At 46.4% G+C, this 12033-nt stretch overlaps 1 protein-coding gene across 4 annotated transcripts in view; it reads left to right on the forward strand.

Moving 5' to 3' along the window:
* PLD5 (phospholipase D family member 5) overlaps window positions 1-12033 on the forward strand; it is a 403658-nt gene that overhangs the window by 79098 nt on the left and 312527 nt on the right. The window lies entirely within an intron of this gene.

Raw genomic sequence — 12033 nt, forward strand, 5'->3', positions numbered from 1 at the left:
TTCTATGGGCTAAATTATTTCCAGAATGCTTGTGTTCGCTCCTGAGTTAAATGCAAGTTTCCTGCTAAACCCTAGTTAAAGTGCTTTTGGCAGACTTTAAAGTTGAATCAGTCTCAAAGGAAAATCTATATGACTTCAGGGGTGATTTGAACTACTTCAAGGTCAAGTTTGCCTTCTGTTTGAATATTATTTGTGACGTCTCATTTCTCATCTGATGATGTTTTTGCGGTCGTTCACCTTTGAACCCCAGTTTTGATAAGACTTGTACGGTGACAGGTCGCCCAGCCTGGCAGGACCACGTCCATCCACAGAGGAAGGGGGTGACTCGTGCCTGAGCACAGAGCTGAGAACCTTTGCCTGGGAGCCCCTCGATCCCCCAGTGACCCCAACCCTAACTCTAACGGACCGTGTTGTCGTTTCCCTCCTCAGACTTGAACATTCCTCTGCCTGTTTTACAAGGGTACATTTTTATCCCCATGAACTCTTCTTTCCTCCCTGCTCCTTCTCTCCTTTGCTTCTCCTTTTAACCATAAAATTAGTGCAACTATAACTTTGTTCTGCAGGTTTTTTCCAGGGGTTCCCAATATGATGTTATGAAATCCTGGGAAAAAATAGAACAGGGAGCTCTGGGGTACAGAAGCGGCTGCAGAAGGTAAATACGACATAGGATGATAGATAACCTGCAGCTGAGAACTGAATTAATTGAGGCCATTTTAAAGAGAACCTGACATTTTGCCCAGGTAGGATGTTTGCCTGGTTAAACGAGCCTAAGGGATTTGTAAAGCTAGGTCTGTGGGGCCCATCCTCTTTCCCAACCCCTGTTCACTGATAACTCTGTACCTAGTAAAATAATTTTGTGTTAGAATAAATATTGGAAGAGACATGGAGCTATTTTTCCATCCAGAGAGTAAATATTTCCTCATATAGAATCAAACTGTGAGATTCTGCACTTGGTTTATAAGCCAAGTCAGTTGAAGGCAAAATAGGAAATGATTTTGGCTTCACTTTCTTTCATCCACCAGATTTCAGCAAAGTGCTTTTTCATTCTCTTGAAACGCTCGCCGTGTCAAAGATTCTAGAATCGTCCTTTCTTGGAGGGGGATTCTGTGGCGTTTCTCAGTCTGTGAGAATGCAGTGTGTCCATGTAAAACAGACAATAAGGTGATAGAAGAATACCGCGGAAGAATATTTGGAAATTCCTGAAATTCTTTCTGGGCCAAACTTCCACCCTTTTAGCTCCAGAGAAGTTAATATGAGATTTAGCTGTTTCAATCGATTGCAAATTTTTCTCTCTCTGGTCCTCCCATCTTCTCTACTGACTCTCCCGTTTCTGCTTTTGAGGCCGGAGCAACAGGATTTGCCAGGAACACTGCACACATCCGTTTCTGGTATGCAGTGGTGTGAAAGCATCTTTCCCAGGCGCTCTGCCGCACATCGGGTCTAGGAGGCTAGAGGGAACGATGTCGTCAGGTTGGCATCAGTCCACTCAAAACGATGCACCACTGGCCTAAGAGTAAACACGTTAAAAGGAAAGCAATTAAAAACAAAAAACAACAACGACAAAAAAGGAAAGCGGCTTCCATACGGGCGGCTGAATTTCTGCTTTGAAAAATTTCTAGGCGTTGAAGAGCTGCTGGACTGAAGAGTGTGGAGATGGACCTCCTGCGCCACCCGCCTCGCCCCGCCTTCCCGCTTCCTGGGTGGACGTGCAGAAGTGTCCACGGTGGCTCCCGCAGAGCGAGCTTGACAGGCCTCCGTGCTTGTTGGTGTGTGGGACGTGCTAGCTGGACGTGCTTAGAAGACGCGATGCCTCCTCTTGTGAAAGTCTAAGGCGAATGCCAAGGTCGCAGTATCATGCGACAGTGTTAATGGTTTCATTGGTAACAGCACTGGTACCATTGCTGGCAGGCTCTGGAGTTAAGCTCCAGAAACTTTCGTTTGTGTCCTTGAGACTCTTGGTCCCCAAAATGAATGATTTCAATAACCGAACATCCAGAATTATAGTTTATAATTAGGTGTTAATTAGGGTCATTCCAGCCGTTGTTTCAGATAAAACTCAGAATTCTGATGAGTTAATACAGGCGTTTATTTCTCGCTGGAAAGGAGTGGTCCTGGCTGGCAAGGGGCGTTCCCGAGTCACGACTCGAGGCCGGGCTTCTTCCACCTGCTGCCCGGTCTCCCTCGACGTGTCCCTTCTGGGGTGCCTGCGCGTCTTCACCAGCTGCCGCAGGGGAGAGCGCGGCAGGGGGGGTGTGGGGTGCCCGCAGCTGCCCTTCCAGCTCCTCGAAGACGCAGTTCCCGTTTTCCTGACGCGTTTCAGCGACTGTCTACGGTACACAGCATTTTTCACTTGATTCGGAAGTGTCCTGCAACCTAGCATCTCATGGACACTCGTGATTAATAATTTATTGAAATACGCTTTCTCTGCTTGCCAGGTTTGTCACCTCGCTGTGGGCGATACCTTCAGCTTTTGCTTCCCTTTTGTCCGTAGTACTTAATACAACACAGAATCTGGCAGAAGATTTGTTCAGCATTGCTGCAGCCAACATTTTACCCGAAAGACTGCGCCCCTGATACTGTTTGGTAGATGCCAAGCGTCCAGATTCTACTGTTATCCTTCACTGCAATAAATATCCATGAGTGTGCTGTAATTTGGGAAAACTTCAACTTCATTTTTTCCTAAATTAATTCCAGTGTTATCTAGTAAAGGGCAGTAGTTGCAATTTAGATGCTATTATATATAATATACAGATACCATTATGCATGTGTATATATAATGGTTTTTACATTTGTAAGATAGATAGGTAGGTAGATAGATGATCAATAGATTGAAAGTAAACTTTGAAAAGCCTGTCATTATTGGGCAATTTATTTTTTAATTTGGTATGCTGATCCATTTTTAAAATAAAAATATCTTTCAAATTAACCTGCATGGTGTTGAGAGCTACATTTTCCTCCCTTATTCCAAGAAGATGAACCAGAACGCTGGAGAAGTGCAGGAGGCAGCTTTCTGATAAATGGGATGCACCAGCGAAATGCTTCTTGCCGTGAATTTGGCAGTTTGCTCTCCGGCAGATGGTCTCTTTCTATGTGTGCTTTCCCCAGCCTCCTTTCCCTCCCCATGGTAAATATATATCAGGAGCAGTACATATATATTTAGTAATTTCCACTTATCTGGGACATGACTAGTGCCTTGGACGAAAACTAAGTTTCTCTGGCAAAAAGGGACAGACTCGCTCTTAAGAATATCTAGGAAGCAGACTGAAAATGAGGCCCTTTTAGAACCAACCTAAATTAGAATTTGATCTGAAAATAGGATGGTGAATCTTTTTGAAGAAGTTCTATTGCTTCTCTTAGCTCCAGTTGCATTTCACTGTACTTTTAAAAGCATGATGGGATATGCTGTGCTTTTGGAAAACATGCTATCGCCAAACTCTAATTTTTTATTTTTAGGAGGTACCAGGGATTGAACCCGGGACCTCGTACACGGGAAGCAGGCGCTCAACCACTGAGCTGCATCCACTTCCCCTCTCCACCTTTTTAGGACAAACCCTAAAATTTTAAAACACACACAGTGGAAGGAAATATTTGCATTTCCTAAAGAGATTTCATTTCATCGTAAGATGTATTTTGCTGTCTTTTAAACCTGAGCTCCTTTAATACATTCAAAATCTATTTAAATGTTCCAAAAACATCATCAGCAACCAAATGACCTACAAATAACCTCAGAGGAAAGTTGCGATTGAGTAAAATGAAATCCGTATTAATTAGGACGTCACCGCTCAAACTCTCCTCCAGGCCATGGCCGGCCGCCTCTCCAACCGAAGCATCCTGACGGCCTGAGTACGTAACGTCCAGGGCTGGAGGCTGCCATGGAATGTGGCCACCGCCACGTGCCTTCGTTCCCTGCCCTAACCGCCCCCTTCCCAGGCCGTGGGGTTTGCCTTGGCAGATGGGGCAGGAGTGGTGAGTCGGAGCGTTGATCGTGATGACGAGGCTTAGGCTGACCTCCGGGGCAGCGTCCAGAGTAAGAAGGTGCCTGTGGCAGGCCTGAGCCGAGACTGCGCACCAGAGCAGCAGTTGTCTGTTCACTTCCTCAGTACATGTGGGGCCATTCCGAGGCCCTGGTGATACAGGGGAGAGCAAAAGGATAGGGCCCTTGTTCTCATTAAGTTTAAAATTAAGTAATTCAAAATAATTTAACTAGGAGTACCTAAAGGTGCAAAATTAGCTGACCTTTTTAAAAAGATCAAGCCCTAAAAATGGTAAGAACTTTCATTCCTGATGATCCATGTCAGACTAACTCCTCAGCCATGAAACCCACACCACCGTGGCCAGTTTGGTGGGAAGGTTTGGGAAGAGTTGACCGTGAGATGCAAGTATGAGATGAGGACGGAGTGATTAATGCGCCCAGGAAAGCAGAAGTAGATAAGAAATTGGAGCATTCAGCTGGATGTGTCCAGCCTTCCATGGTGATATAGTTCTCTCCATGTCAGAGAAAAAGTTACAAAGGCATCGGGGGAGCGGATGTGGCTCAAGAAGTTGAGCACCTGCTTCCCACATGGGAGGTCCCAGGTTCGGTTCCCGGTGCCTCCCGACAAAACAAAAACAAACAATAAAACCAACTCAGGGGAGCTGATGTGGCTCAGTGGTTGAGCAGTGGCTTCCCACATACAAGGTCCTGGGTTCAACCTCTGGCCCCTGTACGTAAAAAAAAAGTATCAAAGTTTCCATCGAATTCCATCATGAGAAGTGGGAGATATTATTATTATTATTTTAAAGATGTACTTATTTATTTATTTATTTCTCTCCCCTTCCCCTCCACCCCCCTGCCCCGGTCGTCTGTTCTCTGTGTCTACTTGCTGTGTTTTCTTCTCTATCCGCTTCTGTTGTCATCAGCAGCACAGGAATCTGTGTTTCTTTTAGTTGCGTCATCTTGCTGTGTCAGCTCTCCGTGTGTGTGGCGCCATTCCTGGGCAGGCTGCACTTTCTTTCACGCTGGGCGGCTCTCCTTACGGGGCGCACTCCTTGCGTGTGGGGCTCCCCTACGCAGGGGACACCCCTGCGTGGCAGGGCACTCCTTGCGCGCATCAGCACTGCGCATGGGCCAGCTCCACACGGGTCAAGGAGGCCCGGGGTTTGAACCGCGGACCTCCCATGTGGTAGACGGACGCCCTAACCACTGGGCCAAGTCCGCTTCCCAGGGAGGTATTATTAAGATATGTGTGCTTAAAGTATCTCGGGAAAAATTGAGCGATGGAACATGATTATGAAATTGCGTACCTTCACGTATAGCCTGGGTGTGGGGCTTGGGGCTGTAAATGAGGTGCTGACTATCTGGGTCTCACTTCTACCACAGGAAACCATTCCTCGTCACCTGGGAACATGAGTTCTGGAGCCAGGCTTCTAATCCTGGCTCTGCTGCTTAGGAATTGTGGCTCCGTAAGCAAGTAACAATCTGTTTATCTCAAGATTTTCATCTCCATGATGTATCCACCTTGTGAAGCCTTGGTGAGGGTTTTTTTTTTTTTTGAGGTACCAGGGCCAGGGATTACACCTAGGACCTTGTAGGTGGGAAGACGGCGCTCAGCCACACGTTAGCTCCCCTTAGTTGTTATCTTTTTCTTCTTCATCTGTTTGCTTGTTGTCTGTTTTGTTGTTGTTTTTAGGAGGCACTGGGAACCGAACCCAGGACCTCCCACATGGGAAGCAGGTGCTCAACAACTTGAGTCACATCCGTTTCCCGCTTGGTGAGTTTTAATGAAGTCATTTGGAATGATCTGATAAATAAATGATAAACTATTTGGAATGATGCCTGGCTCATAGTAAGCGATCAATACAAGCTATTATTGGCAAATATGGTAGAAGCACTAGCCGATCCTTCCATCAAATGGGCAGGAGCCCTGGACATAATAAGTTTACTGGAGAGGTCTGTGAGCATCCCTTCATGTTCCCTCAATGGTTTTTTCACTGTTTTTTTTTTTTCCTAGGCACATGCCACTTTTTAATGGGACTTTCTTTTGTCATCAGGACAAGTAGTTGAAGCCTGTAAGCCTTGGATAAAAAGCTGATGATATAATTTGGCTCTAACACAGTCATGTGAACTGAGGCACTAATGCTATGTTTGAGATGTGCAGGTGTGGTTGGCTTTCACCTGTGTATATATTTAAAAGGCTGATGAAATACTTTATACTTGGGCTGCCAGAATCCTCCATTCCCTTCTGCCTGCAGTAAAATTCAGGATCCCACCCAACTTTGACCGTACAATGACTTTATTTCTGGGACAGCTGTAGACTGCGAGTCCCGAGCCTCGTTCTGCTGCAACCTTCGCATCCTCTGACCTTGTCTCGTTTGCCAGGCCGCTGTGACAAATTCCACACGCTGGCTGGCTTGACCGCAGGAATTCATTGTCTCACGATGTCGGAGGCTAGAGGCCCTCTGAAGGCTTCGTCAAGGCCGAGCCTTCTTCCCGGAGCCGTAGCCTTCCGGCGTTGGCGTGCGTCGTGGCCTCCTGCCTCGCGGCTGTCTCTTTCCTTGGGTCTGTGTCCTCTGGTTTCCGGTGACCTCTGACCTCTGCCTGCGTGGCCCTCTCTGACTGAGTGTGTCCAGATTTATTCTGCTTGTAAAGGCCTCCAGTACCGCGGACTAAGGCCCAGCCTCCTTCAGTGGGGCCACCCCTGAACTACAAAGAACCTCTCCAAGGTCCTATTTCCAAACGGGCTCCCACCCCGGATGTGGGTTAGGATGAGAACCGGCCCTGCTGGGGTAGCACTTCGCCCAGCACAGACCTAATGAGGGAAGTGCTGTGCCGCCCGGGTGGGTGGGCGCGCCCCACTGGCCACGGAAATATGCCACCCGCTCTCGCCGCGCTTGGTGTGAGCCACACCTCCCTGGCGGGGTTGGGGTCTAACCACCCTCTGGTTTCCCATCGTCGCATTCATCCCCCTCTATCTCGGGAGGACAAGAAGAGGTGGTGTTAAAACTTTTTTTTTTAAAGATTTATTTTATTTTATTTATTTCTCTCCCCTTCCACCCCCCCCCCCACCTGGGTTGTCTGTTCTCTGTGTCTATTTGTTGTGTGTTCTTTGTCCACTTCTGTTGTTGTCAGCAGCACGGGAATCTGTGTTTCTTTTTGTTGCATCATCTTGGTGCATCAGCTCTCCGTGTGTGCTGCGCCATTCCTGGGCAGGCTGCACTTTCTTTCACGCTGGGCGGCTCTTCTCATGGGTGCACTCCTTGCGTGTGGGGCTCCCCTACATGGGGACACCCCTGCGTGGCACGGCACTCCTTGCGCACATCAGCACTGCGCATGGCCAGCTCCACACGGGTCAAGGAGGCCCGGGGTTTGAACCGCGGACCTCCCATGTGGTAGGCGGACGCCCTAACCACTGGGCCACGTCCGCTTCCCTGGCGTTAAAACTTGCTTGCGTTTTATCCGTGCCCTGAGATTCCATCCCCAGTGTGAAGCCTCATGCAGGGGGAGGAAGGTGACCCTGGCTGGAGCTAAACACCATCAGCTCTTCATCAGATAATAAGCTCACAACTAATCTTTTCTTATTTTGAGGCCATTATTTCCATTTGACGCTGGCACTGCCACATGACTCTGGCATCCAGAGAGCTTCTTCCTTGGGCTCTCAGCCAAGGGCGTGTGGCCGTACCCTCACACGGCAGAGCTGGGCCTGCACGGAGCTAACTGTGTGCCAGGACGTGGCGTGGCTGTCTGAAGAGCGCGACGTTCTGTTGGCAGTGACCAAAAGAGGCCAACAGCTCTCAGTTGCCATACGATCTACCAGCAGTGTTTGTTTTTTTGTAAATACATGTGGTTAATTTTAGCATGCAGTAATCTCTTTTTTTTAAAAGATTTATTTTTTATTTATTTCTCTCCCCGCCCTCCCCCCAGCCCCCAATTGTCTGCTCTCTGTGTCCCTTCTCTATGTGTTCTTTTGTGTCTGCTTGTATTCTTGTCAGTGGAACTGGCGATCTGTGCCTCTTTTTGTTGCATCATCTTGCTGCGTCAGCTCTCCATGTGTGCGGCACTACCCAGGCAGGCTGTGCTTTTTCTGCGCTGGGTGGCTCTCCTTACGGGGTGCACTCCTTGTGCGTGGGACTCCCCTATGTGTGGGACACCCCTGCGTGGCACGGCACTCCTTGTGCGCATCAGCACTGCGCGTGGGCCAACTCATCACACAGGTTAGGAGGCCCTGGATTTGAACCCTGAACCTCCCATGTGGTAGGCGGACACTCTATCCATTGAGACAAATTCCTACCAGCAGCATTTGACACAATTAGCCAGTCCCTCCTCCCAGAAAGCACCTTCTTTGCTTGGCTCCGAAGGTCCTCACCCTCCAGCTTTTCTCCTGTCTTCCTAGACCTTGCCCCTAGACGTCAGACTCCCCTGACTGCTCCTGGGACATGCTACTGCCATGTCTAATGGGTATCTCAAACCTAACACATCCCGAACAGAGCTCCTGCTCCTCCTCCGCAAATGAGATTCTTGTGTGGTGATTCCCATCTCGTTACTGCTACATCAGTGATGGCGCTGCTAATGGCCTCCAGTGGTTGGTTTCCCATCTGAGTGAGATGAAGAGCCCTCCTCGTGGCCTGCAGGGTTAGGCAGGTGGTGGCCTCTCAGTACCTCGCTGACGGTTTCCCTACTACCCCTGCCCTGCCCGTCCCCTCATGCCCTCTCCCCATGCACGTGCTGACCTCTTTCTTCCACCCAAAGTGCTACGAATATGCCACTCTGGGAACTTTACCTTGCTCTTCTTCCCTTTGGAAGATTGCCCCCAAATAACCATGTGGCCAACTGCCTCTCCTGTATTAGGTCTTCCTGCATATATAACCTGCTAGTGAGCTGTCCTTGTCCACCTTTTAAAGTCACAGCCCCCTCCTCAGCCTGCACGTTTAACCATGTGCAATAGTGTGTGCTTTATTTACTTGTTTTATTCGTTATTTTATTACCTTCCCCATCTCCCACTGGAAGGGGGCAGACATTTTCCTGTCTTGCTCACGTCAGTTCCACTGTCTGACATGCAGCAGGAGCTCCACTAAATGTTTACGGAGTGTGCGAATGAGTTTAAGTCAGTGCTACATCAGCCTCCAAGATGACGTGCTAAGAGAGGGACGCTTGGCCTTCAAGAGCACATTTTTCACCAGAGAAGTTACCAGGGAAGTAACTGAATCAGAATGGGAGTTTTTGGTTTCATACGCTGGAACAAGGACTTTTTTTAAACAGAAGGATTCATTCACCCTCTGAAGGTATTTGTTTTCAGGTCCGCCAGAGCCGTAGCTCATTAAGAAGCCCTTCTGTTCAGAAGGGACAGGCGATCAAGGATTTATTTCTTCCAAACTCTTAAAGGTATAAATGGCCTTAATAAGTGTATGTGGAATTGTCTCTAGCCCTCAATTTCATTTTATTGCTTTCTGTGATTTAATACCATAGGCCATTTAGTAAAAGTAAAATCGCATTTTTTTCCAACCTTTTTATGACCAGGAAGCCAAGAGGTTGCTCTTTTTAACACCAAAAGATGGGTTATTTCCTTTAGGGTAATATGTTTTATTTTCTCATGCTTTAGAGTTCATGTTATTAATTGAAATTGATTTCAACAATGCTCATCTAGACTCCTAAAATGAAGAGCTCTTAGCCTTCCTCCAGCATCATGGAAGGATATTTACGTGTTCCTTGGCATAGAATCATAGAATTATATCTCAATCTTTTCTTGACTCCTATAGGAAATCATACTTCCTTCATCATTGGTGGTCCGTTGTTTTTTCATTTTGTAAGCATTTTTGGTAGAAAATATAACAAAGTAGATTTAAGAGTATAATGAAACCTCCATGCATCTGTAACAGGGCTTCAAAAATTTTAAACTCAAGACCAATCTCATTTCATTTCTACCTCCACCCACTTCCTCTCCATAAAGTTTTGGAGCTAATCCCACGTAATTTATTACTTAATCAATAAATATTCCAGTGCATACCTCTAAATGATAAAAATTATTTAGAAAATAAAACCACAATTCAGTACCACACAAAAATTAATGAGAAAGAATTCATCAAAATTCATCAATAGCACCAAATTTTTAATGAGTTCCAATTTACAGTTGTTTCATGTGTCATTTTTTCCCTTTTACATTTAAAAAAATCAGGATCCAAATAAAGTCCACATATTACATTTGATTGAAATGTCTCAAATCTCTTTTTCTAAAATTTAAAAAAAATTTTGTTGTAACTATATTGCAGTTTGTCACCGTTCTACTGAATATTCTGTAAGGTTAATTGTAAAAAATTCGTATACAAGATAATAAATGAAAAGAGCAAAAGAAAACCATTAATATTGACATATAAGTGCATACGCATAGCAAGCAAATGGAAAATGTGCAAAGCTACGACAGTCTTCGTTTCTACGATGGGCTGTGAGACTATAGTTGATATCTACGATTTCTTTCTTCTTTCCATTCCATATTTCTCTCACTCTCAGGAATTATCTCAGCTGGTAGGGAATCTTTTTTTTTTTTTAAAGATTTATTTATTTATTTAATTCCCCCCCTCTCCTGGTTGTCTGTTCTTGGTGTCTATTTGCTGCGTCTTGTTTCTTTGTCCGCTTCTGTTGTCATCAGCGGCTCGGGAAGTGTGGGCGGCGCCATTCCTGGGCAGGCTGCTCCCCCCTTTGCGCTGGGCGGCTTTCCTCACGGGCGCACTCCTTGCGCGTGGGGCTCCCCCACGCGGGGGACACCCCTGCGTGGCAGGGCACTCCTTGCGCGCATCAGCACTGCGCATGGCCAGCTCCACACGGGTCAAGGAGGCCCAGGGTTTGAACCGCGGACCTCCCATATGGTAGACGGACGCCCTAACCACTGGGCCAAAGTCCGTTTCCCTGGTAGGGAATCTTTATCTGATGGAATACCCCAAAACTTCTTGAACAGTCTGTATTCTGGGCAGTTTGTCTTTTTTTTTTGGTTTCTGAGGTTTCCATTCACTTTAGGGCATGGAAACACTAAGAGGCACTCCTCAGAATTCCCTGGGTACCACAGTGCTCCTGGAATCCATGCGCAGCAGCAACCCAGTTCCCCTTATACCAGTCAGTGATGTTTTTCTTCCTGATTATTTAATAGCTTAAGAAGCCTCAAATGCCCAGGTGGCAGTTTCATCTTCCAATTCCATGCAATCATTATTTTGTCTTCTGGGGTGTATTACTCAGCCAAAGGGGTGCTGATGCAGAATACCAGAAGTTGGTTGGTTTTTATAAAGGGTATTTATTTGGGGTAGGAGCTTACAGATACCAGACCATAAACTTAAGTTACTTCCCTCACCAAAGTCTATTTTCATGTGTTGGAGCAAGATGGCTGCCGACGTCTGTGAGGGTTCAGGCTTCCTGGTTCCTCCCTTCCAGCGTCTTGCTTCTCTCTGGGCTTAAGGTTCCTTTCTTTCCAGGGCTTGCTTATTTCTGGGCTCAGGGTTCTCTTCCCGGGGCTGGTTTCTCTTTCCTCTGTGAGCTTACTTCCCAGGGCTCCAGCTTAAGGTGTCAGCATCAAACTTCATCATCAAAATTCCATCATCAAAAACCCTCAACTCTGTTCTTTGCCATGCCTTTTATCAATGCTTTAATGACGTGGCCCAATAAAAACCCTAATTCTAACTTAATCACACCCAGGTACAGACCAGATTACAAACATAATCCAATATCTATTTTTGGAATTCATAACCGTATCAAACTGCTACATTGGGGAATCATTTTCCTTCTAGGAACTAAGACCTCTGCACTGGCAGAGCTCAAAGTTGCTAGGAGAGGAAACAAAAATTCTGTAAGTGAGTTATTAGGTATAGTTTTAAGAGAAACCACCTTCATATAATTTTTAACTAGTGAATCTTTGGTACTGATTCCTAGAAGGATTGCAGGGTGAAAAGCTAAATGCAAGTATAAATTTTTAGATAACCCCAAATTCTTCTCTGTAGGAAATGTGCCATTTTGCATTCCCACCAACAACACACAAGAATGACTGTTTTCCTCAGCTCACTAACAGAATATATAGC

The sequence above is a fragment of the Dasypus novemcinctus genome, chromosome 13, assembly GCF_030445035.2.
Source record: "Dasypus novemcinctus isolate mDasNov1 chromosome 13, mDasNov1.1.hap2, whole genome shotgun sequence".
Classification (NCBI taxonomy): domain Eukaryota; kingdom Metazoa; phylum Chordata; class Mammalia; order Cingulata; family Dasypodidae; genus Dasypus; species Dasypus novemcinctus.